This window comes from Balaenoptera physalus (assembly GCF_965194825.1).
Source record: "Balaenoptera physalus genome assembly, chromosome: 11".
Lineage (NCBI taxonomy): Eukaryota > Metazoa > Chordata > Mammalia > Artiodactyla > Balaenopteridae > Balaenoptera > Balaenoptera physalus.
The window spans coordinates 26,172,476-26,193,060 of NC_138896.1; the positions used below are offsets into that span (position 1 = coordinate 26,172,476).

The following is a 20,585-nucleotide window of genomic DNA, read 5'->3' on the forward strand; positions in this document are numbered from 1 at the left end:
AATACCGTTTACTGCTGATGAATTTATATCTCCAGCCCAGACTCCACCCTGAACTGTAGTCTGTTATAACCAACTGACTCCACTGGGAGGTATAATTCGCATCTCAGACTCAATATGCCCCAAATGGGGACTCCTGGAGACATGACCCACAGTTGTCCCAGCTAAGCCATGCAGAAGCTAAAATGTTGACACTTCAAAACCTTACTCTTCATTGGCCGAGGGATGCTCCTGGGTGCACTAACTCTCCAGCCCTTTGGCTTTCCCTGAACAGGCCAGTCATGCTCTTTCCCATGGCCAGGAAAATCCTTCCTCAGAAAGGAGTGGTAGGTTTTTGTAGCAGCCATCTTTGGTATGTGAAGGTGAATGCCAGGAAGATATGGGGTGACACTGAAAATGTCTTTTGCAAACAGGAACTCTAAAATGTCCATCAAATACTCCAGGTGTGAATAATAATATTCTTTCAATGAATTCTTAGGTGGTGCTTACCATGTGGTGTAAATATACTGTTTAGGCACAAGCATATTTGCTGCTGGTTGAAAAGCTGTATATTTTATTTTTTCACCACTCTTTGTCTTGGTTGTGAAACATGATTCAATGGTATAACTCTGATAGGTATTATAATATTACATGCTACTTACTATCAGCATATGGACGAGCGTGAGCATATGTGTGGGAGGCTGAAGGTATATTGGGAGGTGTGTAGGATGGACTGCCTTAAACTCCTGATGTTTTAAAGCTTTATAACATTTTAAATGAGGTTGCTATAGGTCCCAACTGTAAGGATTCCCACAATAGAATCCACTGTTTATTGCACTACAAATACAGTCTGTGTCTTCTTGCCATGAAGGAGACAGCACATAGTAAATGGGGCCTTCCGGGTACTAACAGGATTGGAGTGTTTTCCTGTGACTTCCAAAATAGGAATAGATCCCTCCTTCCCTAGTTCAAGTCCCTTCTCATTTTTTTTTTTTTTTTTAAAAAGCAAGGAACATGACTTTTTTTTTTTTTTTTAAATGGGAATTATTTATTTATTTATTTATTTATGGCTGTGTTGGGTCTTTGTTTCTGTGCGAGGGCTTTCTCCAGTTGCGGCAAGCGGGGGCCACTCTTCATCGCTGTGCGCGGGCCTCTCACTATCGCGGCCTCTCTTGTTGCGGAGCACAGGCTCCAGATGCGCAGGCTCAGTAATTGTGGCTCACGGGCCTAGCTGCTCCGCGGCATGTGGGATCTTCCCAGACCAGGGCTCGAACCCATGTGCCCTGCATTGGCAGGCAGATTCTCAACCACTGCGCCACCAGGGAAGCTCCCCTTCTCACTTTTTAAACCATAGTTTTATGCTACTTTCCAGTTTCTGTCCACAATATCGTGAAGGAGAAAAGCACAAATTTAATCTTAAGAGAATAAATGTCTATTTTGTATTTTTCCTCTGCAAGACAAGAACCTATGGTCATCTATAAAACAGTGGAAGCAGCCCAGCAAAGATGAAAATGGAGGCCTCTGGAACCAGCTCTTATATTTATTGCAAATGGCGTTGAGTTTAACACACCCTTTTGGCCTTTCTCCATTTTATTAACAAACAGTTTGCAGTCCATTGCCTTTGAGGTTTATTTTTAATTTGAAAAATACAGATTTTATTTGCACATATAAGTTCATATGCAAAACTCAGACAGATATCCACAGGTCCCAATGTATTGTCATATGCTCCGGTGTTGGGAGCAAAAATTATCCACGTGGATCAGCTGTGAGGAACACTGTGCCAGTGGGTTTTGCTGTCTGTGTAATGCAGTGTGTGTAGCTAGGGGAAAAGTGAGCTGTTAATTTTGTTTTGTACTTATCTGTAAGTTCGCATTTGCAGCCAACTTTGAAACATGCATGGCAACAGGGTGCAAGGCAGCTAATCCCAGGCAGGAGAACCTCTAAGAACCATTTGCATTTTATTCTGGAAAGAATTTCTTTTGATGATGGAGACATCTGATCATCTGAAAATCCAAAATTATAAAAACAAAGTCTTGAAATTAATATCCCATTTAGGTAGGACTAGATCAGTACTAGAGCTTTCCACCCTGGCTTCTGACTCATCTCCTGTCTGTCCCAGTCTACAAATGCATGGAATCACCTCTCAGCCCACTTTGTACGTATGGCTACTGATGTTATTGGGAGAAGACTGAAAGAAATCAGAGCTTTGGTTTCAGTGGCATTTAACAATTTCTTAGCCATGATATAGAAAGTAGAAAGGGAGTGTAACGGAAGCTAGCATCCCTTGAGCACATTTTGCACACGATGTGCTGAAGTTGGCATTTTCACTCATTCAGCAAATGCATTTGACCATCTGTAGTCTACCAGTGCCTTTCTAAGGATGGAAACTATAGTTGTGAATAACATTCCTGCTTTCATCAAACTTATGTTCCAGTGGAGATTATATCTATATATCTATATCTATAAACAAATAAATAAAAATATTTCAATAGTGATGAGAGATATGAAGAAAATAGAACAGAGTTTTGGGCTAGAGAGGTAGCTTCAGGTGTGTGTGGGTGTATGTAGTGTGTGGTGTGATGTGTGTGTGTGTGTGTGTGTGTGTGTGTGTGTGTGTGTGGTGTGTATAAGGGAGCTGCTATTAGAAACAGAGTTACAATTCCAATGAGGCCTGAATGAGGAGCAAGGAATCGCTCCTCTGAGCAGACGGGGGAGCTTTCCAGGGAGAGGGACCAGCCAGAGCAGGGGCTCTGATACCAGAATGGCCTCAATGTGTCTGAGGGGTGGGTGGAAAAGAGACCCATGGGAGTGATGTATAGTTAATGAGAGGGGGCGTAGTTGCAGGTAGTCAGGGCTTAGCCCCTTTATAGGCCAGAGTAATTTAGTAAGATGGTGTCGGAAGGTGGTGCTAGGATTTTATTCACTCTCTGAAAAGATCGTACAAGCTGCTGTGGGGTGAATGGATCATGGTGAGAGCGAGGCTGGGAGCAGGCAGTGTAGTTAGAAAGCTGGGGGTGAGGCGGCCCAACAGACGCAGGACTCCATGAGTGGTCCACCGCCCTGTGCTGCCCACAGACTGCGCCGGTCCACAGTGAGGTGATGACAGAAATGTCACCTGTAGAACCAGAGCTACTTGACAGTAATTGTACATCTGTTGGATCTAATGAACAAAACTTAGGGCTTTCATTTTGTACGTCTAATTTGTCTGATAATTTGCATTATATTTTAAATGTGTTGGTTCTCAATAGACTGGAAATTTTGAAACAAACAAACAAAGCAAAACATAAAACCCCCTCGTTCTCCTGCCCTTGTTCTCCTTCTTCAATTTAGGAGGTAAATTTGATGTGCTTAGGACAGTGGTTCCCAAAGCTGGCTTATTATCAGAATCACCTAGGGCATTAAACATTCGTTTGCAAGAGTCGATAGGTGTGTGAAGCCCAAGCCTTTGTATTTAACACACACACAAACACACATACACACAAATACACACACATACACACACATACATACACATCCACACACATGTATACGTACACATCCACACACACACACAGAAGTCCTCCCCAAGTGATTCTGCTGGGCTAAGGTTTGAGAATCACTGTTATAGAGTTATACACCCCCTTTGAAGTAAACAGACAGGATGTTAAGAAGACAATTAATATTTTTAATTTAAAAAGCGGGCAGTTTCAGTTTCTCATGAAGAATCAAGAATTAGCTCTCTGTGCCAAATACCAGCAGACATAAACATACTTGCTTATATACACACTGGATATATTTCTGAAAGGGAAAAGAACATTAACTAAAAAGACATAGGAGTATTTACAATCTAAATTAAGTCTTTAATAATAAGAATATGTTAAACCTTTTTAAAAAATTCAGATTATTTTTCCTAGTGTTGAAGTGAGTTAAATGACCTCAGCATATCACTTTCACAATATATCACTGGATAAAAATGGGTTCAATGTTAAGTTTATTTTTTAAACTATATATTGAATCATTGTATTAAAAGTCTGAACTCGTGATAAGCTTTTCCCACACTTTCCTCAACATCATGCCCAGCAAAGTACTGTGGTCTGACTGGGACTTCTGACCAAATCTACCTTCAGGGCAGGTGAGAGTTTCCCATTCTTTCCCAGGAAAGAGTAAGAAACATTTTTCAAATCGTGTTACTTCTTGGACACTTCTTGAGAAAGAAAGTTATAAACCATTATGGAGATCTTAAAAGTGACTAGCCTCAAATCAAAAATAAAAGATGAGGTTGGTGAAAAAGAAAATAAAGCTGGCATTTGACTGTCAGCACACAGAGTGATGAAGTGGTTTGTAACTGAATAATGGGGAAACTCAAGTTTCAGTGTGGGGACGTGTGCTCAGCTGCCTAGCAGAGAGCAGCCAGCGTGTATTCAACTGTTTGTTGCTAGGTCATGAAATGTGTCTTTTCTTTAAGCTTTCCAGGCTTCTCTTTTTTCCCATTTGCCCTGGGAATGACAGAAAGATGGTATTATAAAATGGAAGAAGGAGAGGGAGGGAGAAAATGAGAGGACAGAACGGAGAGAGGAAACGGTTGTTAGAAAATTTGTCTGCCAATATATGTGCTTGTAGAGGTCTTCTCTTCTAGCTAGAGGGGGAAATACCATTCTCTTTTCCCAAGCAATTATAGGCCCCAAAGATTGAAGCTTGGTATATAGCTCTTTAATCTCAGCAGATATTTATGGTCAAACATTAGACTTTTAGGATTCCAGATGTCAGGGTATTAAAATATAAAGGCACAGTGGAGTCTCAGAAAATATTAGAATCTTTGGGATATGTGACTGCAGGGATTTTTATCCTGAGCAGAGGAGGATAAAGCTTCCGGGGATGCTTTTTAAGACCCAAAGAGCACCTTTCTTCCACCTTAGTCTCTCCCTCTTCCATGCCTTGTCTGGTCTCCAGGCAGTGAAGGGCATAACAATATTTGATTGCATTTTTAAATAATCCGTACTGTGAATTGGAATGATTTTCCTGTGTGACTTGTAAAGGGTGATGTAAAGAGGCATTATGCTGTACAGGAGCAATTTCCCTTTCCTTTCTTCAATCTAGACATCCTATTTCTGTGATTTTCTTGCTCTTCAGCCCTTCCATTAACAACTAGTACTTGTTGCGTATGTTTCTGACTCTGTGCTAAGACCTTCAGATGAATGATCTCATTTAATGCCATGGACAGGATCTATCCTAGGAGATAAATATTCTTGTCCCCTCTATTTTATCGATGTGGAAGCTGATGAGACACATAGGCAACTTGCCCAAGTCATACAACTAATTAATAGAAGATTCAGAACTGAACCCGTGTTTTTAACACTGTGCTGTACTGTACACAGTACCCTCCTTCGACTTTTTCTTGCTTCTTTCACTGCATTGTCCAAGGTAAGCTCTCTGAGATCTATCAGCTTTTCTCACACACAAAGCTCTGTCTACGAAGAACAAAGCAAACTGAAACTGTGCAATTATTCCAGCAATTATCCACCCCAACTAGCAATAATAATAGTTACCATTTATCTGGCATATTCCATGTGCCACGCATTATGCTAAGTGGCTTATAAACATTCCTATTTATCCCTACAACAACCTTAACATGTAGGAATTATTATCCCTTTCAGCATTTGAGGGAATAAGTGTTTAGAAAAGTTAACTAATTTTTCATGGTCCCGCAGCTAGAATGTGCAGAACCAAGATTTAAATCTGTATTTGTCTGACTCCAAAGTCTGGGCTTGTAACCACTTCTAGGTAATTATCATCGTGTGGCCTGAATCATCTGGTGGGGTGCTGTACAGAGATATATTTAACCGAGTAATTCACATATTTCCACTTTACATGGTAGGAAATAGATGTTTAGGTTTAAAAAAAATAACTGTCAATTACTATGACGTTTTTAAGAAACAGTGTAATAGCAATCACACAGAAACCTCATTTAGTTCCTCTTCTTCCTCTTCTTCTAGTATATATGTGTATATATATTAGTTTTCACGGACAAACTAAATGGACTCTGTCACATCCAAGAAAAGCCTTTTGCCAGCATTAACCACTGAAGGTTGTGTGATGGCAATAGAGTTGTATGGAGAAGAAGCTTTGGTCATGAGATCAAAAGTGTATTATGGTAATTTTTCTGTAGCTTCTCCTTTTCCCCCAGTGACTTAATGCAGGGGTTTTTTTTCCAACCTAGGCAAAAAGTTATCGAGTACCCAGTGAGAGCAAAGCACTGTGTACTGTTGGAGTAACCTAGAAAGAACATCAAGGTAGATCAGAAAAGAAGGCATACATGAAAGAGGCAAGTAAAGAATTGTGTTTAGAAGCAGCAGACGCAGGCCTTCCTGTGCGTTGCAGTGTAATAGCTCCCCTATGGAATGCCCCTGGCTCCCACATGCAGCTGGGACTCTGTCTCTTTATGTCCTTGTTTCATCTATCACTCAATTCCATTATAGCTCATCTCATGCTCTACAGCCATCACTTTACAAGCCTGCCTTCTCACCAGACTGAGTACCTTGAAGGCAAACATCTTTGAATTTTTAGTGCAATCTTTGGAACATAATATGTGCCCAGTACATGTTTGCTGAGTGAGGGAATAAATGAATAAATGGGTGACTAAATGAGTGAAAAAGTCAAGAATTGAAGTTTGCCATCAGCTGTTTCACAAAATGTTTTGTAGATTTACTCAATGTATAATTTGTTTTAGCATTTTTAAAGAGTGTTTCCCATTCACTTATCTTAGGAGATTGTGAAAAATGTGATGCATGGCCAGATATATGTTGAAAACTCTGACCGTTCCCGTTTTGGAGATTCATCACATGCATTAAAATATTAAAGGTTCTGATAAGTCCTGCAATTTAAAAAAAAAAACAAACTGTTCAACTTTGTGTTATCCAGTATTCTCAAACTTTTTGACTACAGAATACATTTTCATACTACACATGAGTACTCCTTGGAATTAGTGTAGTTCAGAATGCATTTTGGAGAATATTGTCTCATATTAATACAGTAGGCTGCAGAAATACATGCCAGTTGGAAAGGAAATGATAAGATTACAGTATTTTTGATTTTGCTGGTTTCTTGAAGGTCAATCAGTTGCACTTCCCATTCAATGTGAAGATGGCCTCTATTGTTAACTTTCCCAGGAAGTGGGAATTCATTCTCTTACAAGACTGCCTAATATATTTTGAATAATTTTAATTGTTAGGATCTTCCTGTATGATTTCTATCTACTAACCTAGTCTGCTTTCTGGTGACAAAGTATAAGTAATTCTTTCCATATTGCATCTTTTTACATATTCAAAAGCGGTTACCTTTTTCTAGCATAGAAATTCTAAACTTTTTTCTGTTAGTAAACATATGACAGAGTTTTTCAGGTTTTCACTTTCTAAACTGGCTTGTTTTGATGTTCTTCAATTGTTGATGATTTTTCCAAAATGTAGAAACCAAAACTGAGCATTGCCTATCCAGAACAGCATTGTCCAATAGAAATAATAATGCAAACCACAAGTGTAATTTAAATATTCTAGAGTCCAGATTAAAAAAAGGAAAAAGAAACAGGTGAAATTTAATTAATAATATATTTTATTTAATCCAATATATGCAAAGTGTTATTTGAAGATGTAATCAGTACAAAATTACTGAGATATTTGTATTTTTTTATACTATCTTTAAAATTTCACATGAATTTTACAGTTACAGCATATCTCAATTCAGAAACTACATTTTCATAAGAAATATTTGATCTAGATTTCATAAACTTTACAATTGAAAAGTAGATGCACGTACAATTTGTTCCAAATATACCTAAACATTTTTTGTAACTAAATTATCAGTTTTATACTTTAAATTATATTTAATTAAAATTATATACAATTTAAAATTTAGTTCTTCAGTTGCACTAGTCATTTTTCAAGGCCTAAATAGCTACATGCAGATGAGTATTTCTTCCTTTGTTCTGGAGGGATAAATATTAAAGAGAACTGATTTTTTAAGACCTATGTGCTAGACTGTATTTGTCTCTGATAAATTTCACTTTTATAAGTCCTTTTTATAGGTCATCATATGCATCTTGGGTTTCTAGAATTAGAAACTAACCACAGAATTAGAAGCCATTCTGGAGACCACCTTATTGGTTCTGGGCATATAACTCGGTCAGTAAAAGAGAGAAGCTTGCCTAGCTGGGATTATCTGCCATTAGCAGAAACTACTGTTTAAATATCCAGTCCTCCAAATAAAGCATCAAGGTTTTCTGAGCCTGGGAATTTTACTATTCAGGGTATAATCCTTTATTGAGAAATCTATTCACATTTCTATGGTTTGTTATATGAGAAGCAGTAACATCAATGTTCCACAAGAGGGGCTATTTTTGAATGTCGGTCACTAAGTGAAATTACTTAACTTTTTGCCATGATGATATACTGGCTCTCTCCTTTCTCTTTTTCATTTTCTTGTCTTTCTTTCGCCTTTCCTCCCCCAGCCTCTGCCCCTGGATTATTTCCAGGACTTCACTGAATAGTAAACTGTGGTCTTATTCGAAAAACTTTAATAATGGAGGAATCCTTCAATGCTGCTTTCATTCTTTTGGTACAAGAATTATTGAAAGATTTAGAAGGCAGAAGCTCAAACTTTAGCTTGTTTTATGCCTAAGACAGATGGATGGTTTCTATGTGTTTGATTATTTTGTGTGTGTGTGTGTGTGTGTGTGTGTATGCGTGCACACGCATTTTAATGGAAGGAAACACTTGGGCAGTCCCACCAACAAATAAAGCACTTGTGCCTTACCAATAGGTGCTAAACAAGTTCATGACTGAGACCTTTTCATTTCAATATTATGGATCTGAAAGATTCTTTGATTTAGTTTTAAGTTTTTTCTCCATATATTTGCACACTCACTAGGTGTAAAATTAATGCTATGTTGTGACATTCTGAATGCAATCATTAAAATATCCTAGAAATAGATATGTGGATGGAACAAAAAATTTTTTAAAGGTCAGAAATAGATACCAAATACATTAAAGAACTTAGTTTATAACAAAGATGACATTTTAAATCATGGGAAAATAGAAACTATTCATTAATGATATTGAGGCACTTGACTAATCACTCAGGGAAAAAAATTAGGAATTCATATCTTTCTCTTTATAAAAATAAATTTCATACAGATTCAAAATGAAAAAAATATATAGAATTACCAGGAAATATTGGTGAGGTTATATATTCTTAGCGTTATGGAGATTTTTCTTAGCATGAATCAAAATCTAGGACATATATGTAAATATCTGATAAATTTGACTCTTTCCAAATTAAAAAGTTCTGCAAAGAATATTAAAAACTAAACTAAAAAACTAGGGAAAAAAATACAACTCATATAGAAAAGGGCTAATTTCCTTAATATACCAAAAAAATTCCTACTAATATTTAAGAACAAAAAAAGAACAAACCAATTCAAAAAATATTCAGAGGATTCTAAAGTGCATTTCACAGAGAAATAAATACAAATGCCAAAAAGCATACAAAAAGCCATACAAAACATACAAAAAGAGAAAGATGGTTTCTCTCATAATCAGAGCGTAGGTTAAGAGTTTTGACACTGAGTTGAGCTGTCTGCATTGTGTCCACTTACTAGATGGGCAACTCCAAGAAAGCTTCTTATTCTCTCTGAGCCTCAGTTTCCTCATTTAGGAAGTGGAGATATTAATAGTATATACTCATACGTTTATTGGAAGGATTAAAAGAGAGCAACTCAACAAAAGTATCCACCACTACTACCAAGACAGTGATGACCACTGCCACTATTATTTACTATTAATATGATTATTTTAGCAGTAGTGTTGTCAACTATCTAAAGGCCTATACCTCTGACTCCACAACTCCACTTTTAGGAAATTATCCTAAAAATTTTTGTTGAACGAATAAACAAGACAGTAAAACATATATAATGAAAAAGAAAAAACTCCCTGCCTTTACCCTCTGCTGTCCTGATCTTCAGTGCTGCAGCTTAGAGGGAAGTTTCCATTTTTAAAAATCATGTATATGTATTACTTATTATTTTAATAAGAATAATGATAGTAAAACTCATTTATATAACAAATGGGAATCATCCTGAAATATGAGTTGGTTATTATGTAAAGCATGTCAGGAAAAGGGACGCAGAAGAAAAGAAATTTTCCTAGCCCTAGAAGCCAATCTCTCTACTACGGAATTACGGACTCCCTGTAGGACCCAATTCCAATTTGCTTAACTCCCTCACAGGAAAAATATTAATAAAAATTGAATATAAGTTCCTGAAAATAATTGCCATGGAGAAAGGGATTTGAAGCTGATTTTTTCTGTGCCTGTGGATAATAATCTCTTCCCTTTTGGGTGATGTTGGTGAGATGCAACTTTCCTTAAGCATGGCCCGTGTGGAAACCAGCCTATCCCTACATCTAGACCATATTTTCTCTTCTTTGAGCACTTTACAGGCAAAGGAGCAGATCCTAGAGCTATAAAACTCACAATGCCTATAAACTATTCAGCCCCTCACCTGGCTTGGGATAAGCACTAAGCAAGTACTAGTGACCACTGTTTTGTTGCCTCCATTTATCCTGCCTCCGACTGGGGTGATGACTTGAACATTTGAGCATCCATCTTAACTGGTTATTTTACCAGCTTTCTGCTGCTGTCATAGCAAATTATTATAAATTTAGTGACTTAAGAGAACACCCATGTATTGTCTCACAGTTCTGCAAGTCAGAAGTCTGGGATACTTGGCTGGTTTCTCTGCTTAGAGCCTCTCAAGGTTGAAAGTTAGATATTGGCAGGACTGCATTTCTTTCTGGAGTTTTTATGGATGAATCCACTTCTAATCTCACTCAGGTTCTTGGCCTGATTCAGTTCTACGTGACTGTAGGACTGAGGTTCCCATTCCCTTGCTGGTTGTAGACTGGGGGAATCATGCTCAACCTCTAGGGCTGCCCACACTCCCTGACTGTGACCCGCTTCACCTGCAAAGCCAACAAGGGTGGCTTGTGTCCTTCACATGCTTTGAATTTCTCCTGCCTTCTCTTCTGCTGCATATCTCTGATTCTAGCCAGAGAAAGTTCTTTGCTTTTAAGAATTTATAGGATTAGATTGAGCTCACCCAGATAAACTCCCCACTTTAAGATCCATGAACTTAATTACATCAACAAAGTCCATATTCACATGGTCAAGATTAGGGCATGGACATCTTTGGGAGGTTATTACTCAGCCTACCATAGTTCTTTGTAAGGCCTTAGTTTGAGTTTGGAAGGGGGAAGAATAAGAAATAGTAAGTTGGAATACTGATGCTATCTCTGAAAGATTTCTCTCAGGAAAGAAGGAAGACCTGGTTTATCTGATTTTAGAGGTACTGTAGAAATATGGAGGTCTCTGTATCTGCTCTCCAGGGTGAACATCAGGTTTTGATGGAAAAATTATCAATAGAACTGGATTTATTTGATATGATTATGTAACATTATGATTCTTAGCCTGATTTTTGTCTCATCTTTGTTACAATTTGAAGCAAAAAATATTTTATAGGCATACCTCATAGATATCGTGGTTTTGGTTCCAGACCGCCTAATAAAGTGAATATCGCAAAAAAGCAAGTCATAAATTTTTTGGCTTCCCAGTACATATAAAAGTTATGTGTACATTATGCTCTAGTCTGTTAAGTGTGCAATAACATTTATCCAAAAATCAATGCACATCCCTTCATTAAAAAATACTTATTGCTAAAAAATGCTGAACATAATCTGAACCTTCAGTGAGTTGTCATCTTTTTGCTGGTGGAAGGATTGAAATATTGCGAGAATTACCCAAATATGACAGAGACACGAGGTGAGCCAATGCTGTTGGGAAAATAGTGCTGACAGACATGCTCAACGCAGGGTTGCCACAAACCTTCAGTTTGTAAAAATCTCAGTATTTGCAGAGTGTAATAAAATGAGGTATGCTTGTGTACTGATATGCATTTAAATATGTATTTTATTACATGTGTTTTAACTATGACTTTATTATACACTGTCTTTGATATATTTATTTACAATGCTATCACTTCAAAATACAGCCTCAGTCACCGAATTTCCCCTGAATTAAGGGAACCAGAATCTAGGCATTAGAAACTCCTGAAGGTCCAGTGCCTGATGATGCTTGGTGACACAAATGTGAACTTCTGTAATAAGGGAAAGCGGCTCATTTTCCCTGGCTCTCTCAGACACATCAATGGCCCACCCAAATAGCTGAGTATGAACTTGCAAAAGCTTAGGTGAGGGAGCACCGCATTTTGCAGCAATTAATTTTGCAGAGGAAGCAGTCTGTTTAAAGATGCCTGCAGCACTCACTAAAATGGGGGCTGTTTTTCAAGGCCACCAGAGCTGCAGTGGGCTCTGGCTGGTTCATCAACAAAACAATGCTAAAATATGGCCTCCTGGGTTTTGCAAAAGGAGGGACTGGAGGGGCAATGAATTATGCTCACCTGCTAGAGCTGGGTGAAGTCTGTAATTGTTTAGCCCCCTAGCACTCCCCTGCAAGGGTTAAAATGACAGAGATATTAGTTGGCGATGGCTAAAATTGTTGGTTTGAAGCTCTCGGCAATACGCAGACTGTTATTTACCGGACTTGGTCGATTTACTTCTTAATGCAATAATGACCTGTGAAATGAAACGTGAGCTAGACAATTGTTCCTCATTGTTTCCAGTAAAACAGCCCTTCATACCCCATTAAACCACCATTAATTCCATATGAAAGAGAGTCGTGCACAAGCTCAGGATGGTCTCTCTCTTTCTTTCTCAGACTTTCCTGCCCTTGTGCACCTGTTTCATTTTTCTTCGTTCACTTTGTATTTCCCCTTTTCTTCCTCTTTCCCTCCATTTCTCCAAATGGAATATGTGGGTCATGGAATCCATGGTGGGACATTTTTCCAAAGGACACTCGGAGTTACATCTCCTCCAAAACAGAGGCAAGGTTTCAGTTGCCAAGCCTCCACCGTCTCTCTGTTTGCCTTGAACGTGAAAACAGCTACAGAAACAAAAGAGTTTTGAAAAAGAAGGAGCAATTGTTTAGTCTTGTTTAAAAAGATCCAAATGCCTATTCCTGATGGGTACGTGCTAGTCTCCCCACACTGGTTGCCTAGTAACTGCCTCCAGGTAAGCCAACCATGTGAATGGGTGATGTACCTTCTCTGGCCTAGGGAGGGGTCCTTCCCACAGCAGGAACGCACACAGGTCACAGAAAGCGCCTCTGTGTTCCAGGAACCTGACTAGTTTCGAACTGCTTTCCCTTCTCCCAGGACCTACTCTAACTCCCCCATAACAAAGGCCCCAACCAGGAAGCACTGAACCACAGGGCATGAAAGCTGCTTCTGGAGCATTTCTTCTCGCTGACCCTTTTCTCCCTACAACCTCATAGCTGGCACCTGTCTTAATTTTTTTTCATTGCATGACTGGAATGTTTTGCTTCATTTTGCATCTTATTGAAACCTAGCAGGGCCCCTCTGGGTCCCCAATTTCTTGTTTGTAGGAAAAAGGCTTTAGTCTCCTAGATCTTTCTGGAGTTTCAAAGAGCAGACTGCAGCAGTTACTAATTAGGGAAGTGAGGGAATACAGAAACAAAGGAAAAGCAGTCAAGAAACAATATTTCAGTGATAAAACAGAGTCCTAACTCCTCCTCAAGAGATATACATAACAATCTGATACACATCTTTGAGTTGTTCTGCTGAAACTAAGACCCCACCCACCCACCCAAGTGGAGGAGGGTGAATACATGCTGAGCACAAGCACAGAGACACCAGACTGGTTGGAATCAGTGGATGATGATGAAGATTTCTGAAACACCACCCTGTCACCTCACCACCAGCCAATCAGAAGAAAGTCATGCCCCCTGCAGCCCTCACCCCAAATGTTGCCTTTAAAAACCCTTTCCTGGAAGCCATCAAGGAATTTGGGTCTTTTGATCATGAGCTGCCTATTCTCTTTGCTTGATACCCTGCAATAAATGCTGTACTTTCCTTCTCCACAACCTGTGTCAGTAGATTGACTCAGCTGTGCATCGGGCAAGGGGGCCCAAGTTCAGTAACATTGCTGTTTGCAGGGTCCCTGCATGACTCTTTCTGCCTCTGTAGTCACATTGTCTTCTCTTCTTCCTTCAAACGTTTTCAGCATCACTCTTCTGAGGACACTTGTGATTATATTTAGAACTGTTGGGGCCCAGGGTACACGACCCCAAAATATGCCTTAACAGCATATGATTATTTTGAATTAAAGTTACTTAAGAAACGGTCGATACAAGAGGGACACTCTGACCCTCTTCTATGTCTCTCTGAAAGGAGGAAATAAATCTCCCATGTGAAAGGTGCCCTTCATGCATCTGGAGGTAGAAGGGACACCCTTATCGCTAGGGACATGGAATTCAGGGCCAAGAACCTTGTATAAATAAACCTTGTTACTTCTTTCCTAATTTATTACCCAAGCCCAAACTTTGCTTACATTTCTTACTAATTGGGCACCCAAACCTAAATTCTTTTGTCCTGCCAATTCCTCTCAAATTTATTGTTTCTATGTCTAAAAAAATATAAAAGCTGTTGGCTTTGGCCACTTCTTAGGTCCCATTCCTATGAGACCTCTGTGCACATGAATTAAAATTTGTTCCTCTTTCTGCTGTTAATCTGTCTTGTGTCAATTTTATTATTGGTCTCGCCAAAAGAACTCAAGAGAAGTAGAGGGGGAAATTTCCCCCTCCCCAGCAGAGCCCACCTGGATAATGCAGAATATATATATTTTAATCTAGAAAGTCCAGATTTGACAATTAGGGTATTTTCTTTCCCTTTCTCTTCTTGAAAGGAATGAAAAAGAAAGGGGAAAGAAAACATTCTGAATCACCTAAATCACTCTTGGTCTCACACACACACACTCAAAACAAATTCAAAATAACACCTCACCATCAATTTTCTATGTCATTTTAAATTTTCACTTCTGGTTTTGGAGGTAGGTTTATCATCACCATTTGAAATTCTCAATAGTTGACTTTCCCACCTCTCTCAAAATGGTTCCACTCACACATGAATTGTTCTTGAATAATCAATCATTTTATAGGTATCAGCTCTGGCACTGGTTTGTGTGATAGTACCTAGTAATTAGAAAGGCTTGTAAATTTCCTATATCCCCCTTCCACACAGGATCATGTGTGCTGGGGAATGAATAGTGCAGGAGGCTGGGCGCTAACAAAGATTATCTCCCTACGGGACAAGGAGAAAGGCTGTTTATTTTTTTTAATTCTTATTTATTGTATTTATTTTTAAATTATTTATTTATTTATTTATTGACCATGTTGTACGCATGTGAGCGGCTTGTGGTATCTTAGTTCCCTGACCAGGGATTGAACCCCTGCCCTCGGCAGTGAGAGTGTGGAGTCTTAACCACCGGACCACCAGGGAATTCCCAAGGCCATTTAGGTCTTCCATATGAACTCACTCTTTTTCTAAAAAAAATTGAAGTATAATTGATTTACAATGTTGTGTTAGTTTCAGGTGTACAACAAAGGGATTCAGTTATATATATATATATATATATATATATATATATACATATATATTATATATATTTCATATATATTATGAAATTTCATATATTTTAGATTTTTCCCATTATAGGTTACTACAGTATATTATTGAATATAGTTTCCTGTGCTATACAGTAGGTCCTTGTTTTTTAATCTATTTTATATATAGTAGTGCGTATCTGTTAACTCCAAACTCCTAATTTATCCCTCCTCCTGCTTTCCCCTTTGGTAACCATAAGTTTGTTTTCTGTGTCTGTGAGTCTGTTTCTGTTTTGTAAATAAGTTCATCTGTATCATTTTTTTTTTTTGCTTCCGCATATAAGTGATATCATGTGATATCTGTCTTTCTCTGTCTGACTTTCTTCACTTAGTATGATAATCTCTAGGTCCATCCATGTTGTGAACTCATTCTTGAATCTGTTGTAAAATGGGTTTCATCACCTCATTCTTTCCTCAAAAACATATCTGGCATTTTACTGTTTGCAGCTGATATCACAAAGGTCCCAGGAACAAAGTGACTCCCTTACAATCATGTAGCCTATCAGACCAAACTTTTAGTTCCTTTTCAAGCCAGTATTTTTTCCCCCTGTATTAAAATCCCTTTTAAGAAAAAGTTAATTAAAAAGGAAATCAGTAATTAGTGAAGTAAACACTAATGAAGTGACTAAGGTCTCATTTAAAACAAGCTTCAATTTTTTTTTTAAAGAAAAAATAATAGAGGGTAACCTTTACTGTTCAGAGTAGGCCTATTCCTGTGGCTATTCCATCTTTCAAGAGTTTACTGAGGATCTACACGTCCTTCAAGGGGATGCCCTCTCCACTCCAGGAGGAAGTGAAGTCTTCCTCCTCAGACTGCTTTGGCTCTTACTGGAATGTCATTATTCATGTTACATTTTGCTCAGCATGATTAATTATATTAGAATGTGGTGGTGCCTTCTTTCCCTGATTTGATTATAACCTTCTAGAAGGCAGAATAGATTTATTATGCTAGTTTTAGCTTAGTTTAACCAATACGTATCGATTCTCTATTACAATTTAATGATAGTTACTTCTATTACAATAGTTTCCATTTACTGGGTGCCTCTTACATGCCAGACATTGTGTTAGGTGCTTTATATATCATACCTTTACGGTAACTTGGGAAGGAAGCCTCATTTTTATCATTCTAAATATGATGAAACTGAGGCACACAGAGTTTAGGGGCTTTGTTTAAGATGTACATCAAGTGATAAAGTGAAGATTTATGCCCAAATCTGTCTGAACTCAGTACCCATGCTTTTTTTTCTTAATGACCATGACCTTTCTTGGATATAGGCTGTCTGGGGAATTATACATAAGTGAGATTCATCTTTGACCCTCAAGGAGATAATTTAGTATGATAATTCGAGTACTCGACTCTAGTTCAAAACAATATAAGATAAGCACCTGCAAATACATAAATAGTACTCTGAGCGAACTGGATGGGTGGGATTTTGACAGAAGGAGAAAAAACTTCCCTTATCGAGGCATGAATAAAGGACACTGACATCACAAGGTGTGGCGTATTTTCATTTGGCTGTAGAATGGGAAACATGTTGAGGAGAAAGGGAGAACAGAGCTGTAGTTTTGGAGAGCCTTGAAAGCCAGACTGAAGTACTTTTCTTTATTTACTTCATGAGCTGTTGAGGGGACTTTGAAGAGTCCAGGATAGAGGAGGAGCCTATGGGAAGCTGTACTGTACTCAGGCTGCAGGAAGCAGGGTGAAGATTGGGTTGGAGCATGGACCAAATGGAAAGACTTGATAGGACACTGTTTTAGTTGTGCAGCTTTAGAGGAAATGCATTGAGGATCTGGAGGAGATTGATGGCCATCAGAAGCGAGAGGATGGTACAGATCAAAGACATACAAAAGAGAGGGAAAAGAAAGGGCTTGCCCACTCCTGACTGTTGGGAACTGATGAGAGAAAATCAAGAGTGATTCTATTGTCCATAGTCAGCATATCCTGGGGAACAAAGGTTCCAACAGTAGATATGGGGAAATAAGAAGGAAGAGGTTGTTGGGCTAAGCTTTGTCTTTAGTGAGTTTGGGATGCCCACTATAAGGGAGAGGAACTATTCAAATATCCATCTGGCCGCGGGAATCTCTGGGATTAGAAACTGAAAGATAAAGCACAGCTAGAGAGAAAACTGAAAATTGTCTGGAATTAGGTGGTAGGTGAAACAATAGAGCAAATGATTGCTGAAGAAGGAAGAAAGAAAAGAAACTGAAGCTCAGACTTTGGGAAATGCATGGCATTGAGGAGAGCCTTCACTGGGAAGTGTGCAAGCAGATAAGTGAGGTGTAACATTTTACTGTTTGTCGCAGAGACAAGGGGGCACAGAGGTAGGACTACCCACCAGAGGTGGGAAAGCTCTCACTCTATGCTCCTTGCTGGGTTCTGAGGTGCTTTAAGGAAAACAATGAGCTGTGACAAAGATGGGGTGGTTTGTCCTCTAGTAAGAGGGGAAGCTGGGCCAGTCTTGTGCGTCGATGGAGGAAACTGGTGCAGGTACAAGGTGATTTAAGGGACTGGTCTACCCAGGGCCTTGCTGACCCCCAAACACTTTCCCTACCCATGCTGTGTCCTTCCTTCTAGGCTGAAAATGCTACCTTTGCTGCTAGAGCTATTCCTTCAGAAAGTCAGTGTTGGGTGTGGAGAAAAGGGAACCCTCTTGCACATTGGTGGGAATGTAAATTGATACAGCCACTATGGAGAACAGTATGGAGGTTCCTTAAAAAACTAAAAATAGAATTACCATATGACCCAGCAATCCTACTACTGGGCATATACCCAGAGAAAACCATAATTCAAAAAGACACATGCACCCCAATGTTCATTGCAGCACTATTTACAATAGCCAGGTCATGGAAACAACCTAAATACCCATCGACAGACGAATGGATAAAGAAGGTGTGGTACATATACCCGATGGAATATTACTCAGCCATAAAAAGGATCGAAGTTGGGTCATTTGTAGAGACATGGATGGGCTTAGAGACTGTCATACAGAGTGAAGTAAGTCAGAAAGAGAAAAACAAATATCTATATTAACGCATGTATGTGGAATCTAGAAAAATGGTACAGATGAACCGGTTTGCAAGGCAGAAATAGAGACACAGATGTAGAGAACAAACGTATGGACACCAAGGGGGAAAAGTGGGGGAGGAGGGTGGTGGGATGAATTGGGAGATTGGGATTGACATATATACACTAATATGTATAAAATAGATAACTAATAAGAACCTTCTGTATAAAAAATAAATAAATTTAAAAAAAGAAAAGAAAGTCAGTGTTAAGATGTGTACATTCATTTATTCATCCATTCATTTACCCAGCTGATATTTAGTGGGCAGCTGCTGCATTCCAGGTATCAGGATAAAAGCTGGTGTACAAAATGACATGATTCCTATCCTCATATCTTATTAGGAAAGGTAAGCAATAAGAAATATATACATAAAATAGACAAATAAATATATGATTACATATAAATGCTGTAAAGAAGAGAACAGGCGTGCCGTAAGTGCATCACAGTGGTCGTTGTGGTGGTGGTGAGTCAGTGAAGGCTTCTCTGGGAAGTAATATTAGAACTGAGACCAAAACTGAATAAGAGTTGGCCAGGTAATATGTGGAGGGGAAAGCCTTCAAGGCAGAGAAAGCAGTTTGTGTGTAAATCCCAAGGCTGGAGGAGCAGAGCCTCGGAGGAAGGAAGGCCACAGGGACTGAATAACAGTGGGCTTGCATGCAGGTGAGTAGCCTGTGATGAGGTTGCACAGGTGAACAAGAGCCGGATCCCGAGGAGCTTATGGGACATTTTAAGAACATGAGATTTTATTCTACTTGCAATGGAAACTGATGCAATTTACTTTGCATTTTTAAAACTTTGGAAGAGTAACTGGAGGTTTGCAGGAATGGATAAGAGGAAGATGAGTTAGCCGTTCTATTGCAGTGACCCAGGTGTGAAAAAATAGTGATATGGGTTACTTTTCTTCCTTTTGTTAATTTTATTTTATTTTTAGTAGACATTTTTTTAGACTTGAGGCTTAAACATAAGAACCTCAATTAATTTTTTTCTGTTTTATCTAAGATTTTAGCATCATGAAAAATGGTCTTGTATTCATTTGCTTTAACACATTCTTAGTCCAGAACTCAGATGTCAAAATCTATCTACTTAATGATTATCTAAAAAACTGGTAAATATGAATCTACTCTTGTACTCTGACTTTAAGAGAAGCTCCAAGCCCTGAGAACAAAACAATAGTTGACAAAACCTTCACCTTCTAAAGTGAGGTTCCAGAGTTCCAGCTCTGTCTGTGGAACTTTCTGCAATGATGAAAATTTTCTATATCTGTGCTATTCAATATGGTAGCCACTAGCCACGTGCAGGTATTGAGTGTTTGAAAGTGACTGGGAAGATTGAGGAACTGAATTTTATTTTGTTTTACTGTGATTAATTAAAATTTAAACTTAAATAGCCACATGTGGTGAGTGGCTACTGTGTTGGACAGTGCAGACTCAGATAATCTATGTTGATCTTGTAAACAAAGTGGCTAGAACCTAGTGTAAGCTCTGACTCTCTAGCCCTTCACGTACCTCTGGGTATAAGGGAAGAGGAGAATTCACTGGGAGGTGGAAGGGGACTGTTCTAGGATCATATTGTAGATAATTTTCAATGTGCAATGAACTCTTCATCTCTGCTCACAGGAGGGCAGAGCTTAGTGCTTGCCCTCATATTCCTCTCCAAAGGAGTCGGGTTTTAAAGCACCACTAGAAGTTTACAGAGACTGTTGTCTGACACACTGAAGAAGAGTCTACTGGTGAGAGACTGGCCGAAGTGCCTTGTGCTGAAGAAGTTTCCATTTCCTGGCTTGCTGAGCAAAGATGCCAGGCCCACAGTATTGCAGGTGTGGACTTGTTAGGGGATCGTATCATGTACCATTTTAACAGAGACCCACCCGAGAGGTGTGAGGTGACCTCAAGTGGGAGTGAACACTGGGCATCAGGGGCTTTCAGATAAGTCATAAGTAGCCAC

At 38.9% G+C, this 20,585-nt stretch overlaps 1 protein-coding gene across 18 annotated transcripts in view; it reads left to right on the top strand.

The window, feature by feature from the left end:
• Positions 1-20,585, top strand: part of PKHD1 (PKHD1 ciliary IPT domain containing fibrocystin/polyductin) — a 439,380-nt gene that overhangs the window by 334,921 nt on the left and 83,874 nt on the right. The gene's annotated exons all lie outside the window — the stretch shown is intronic.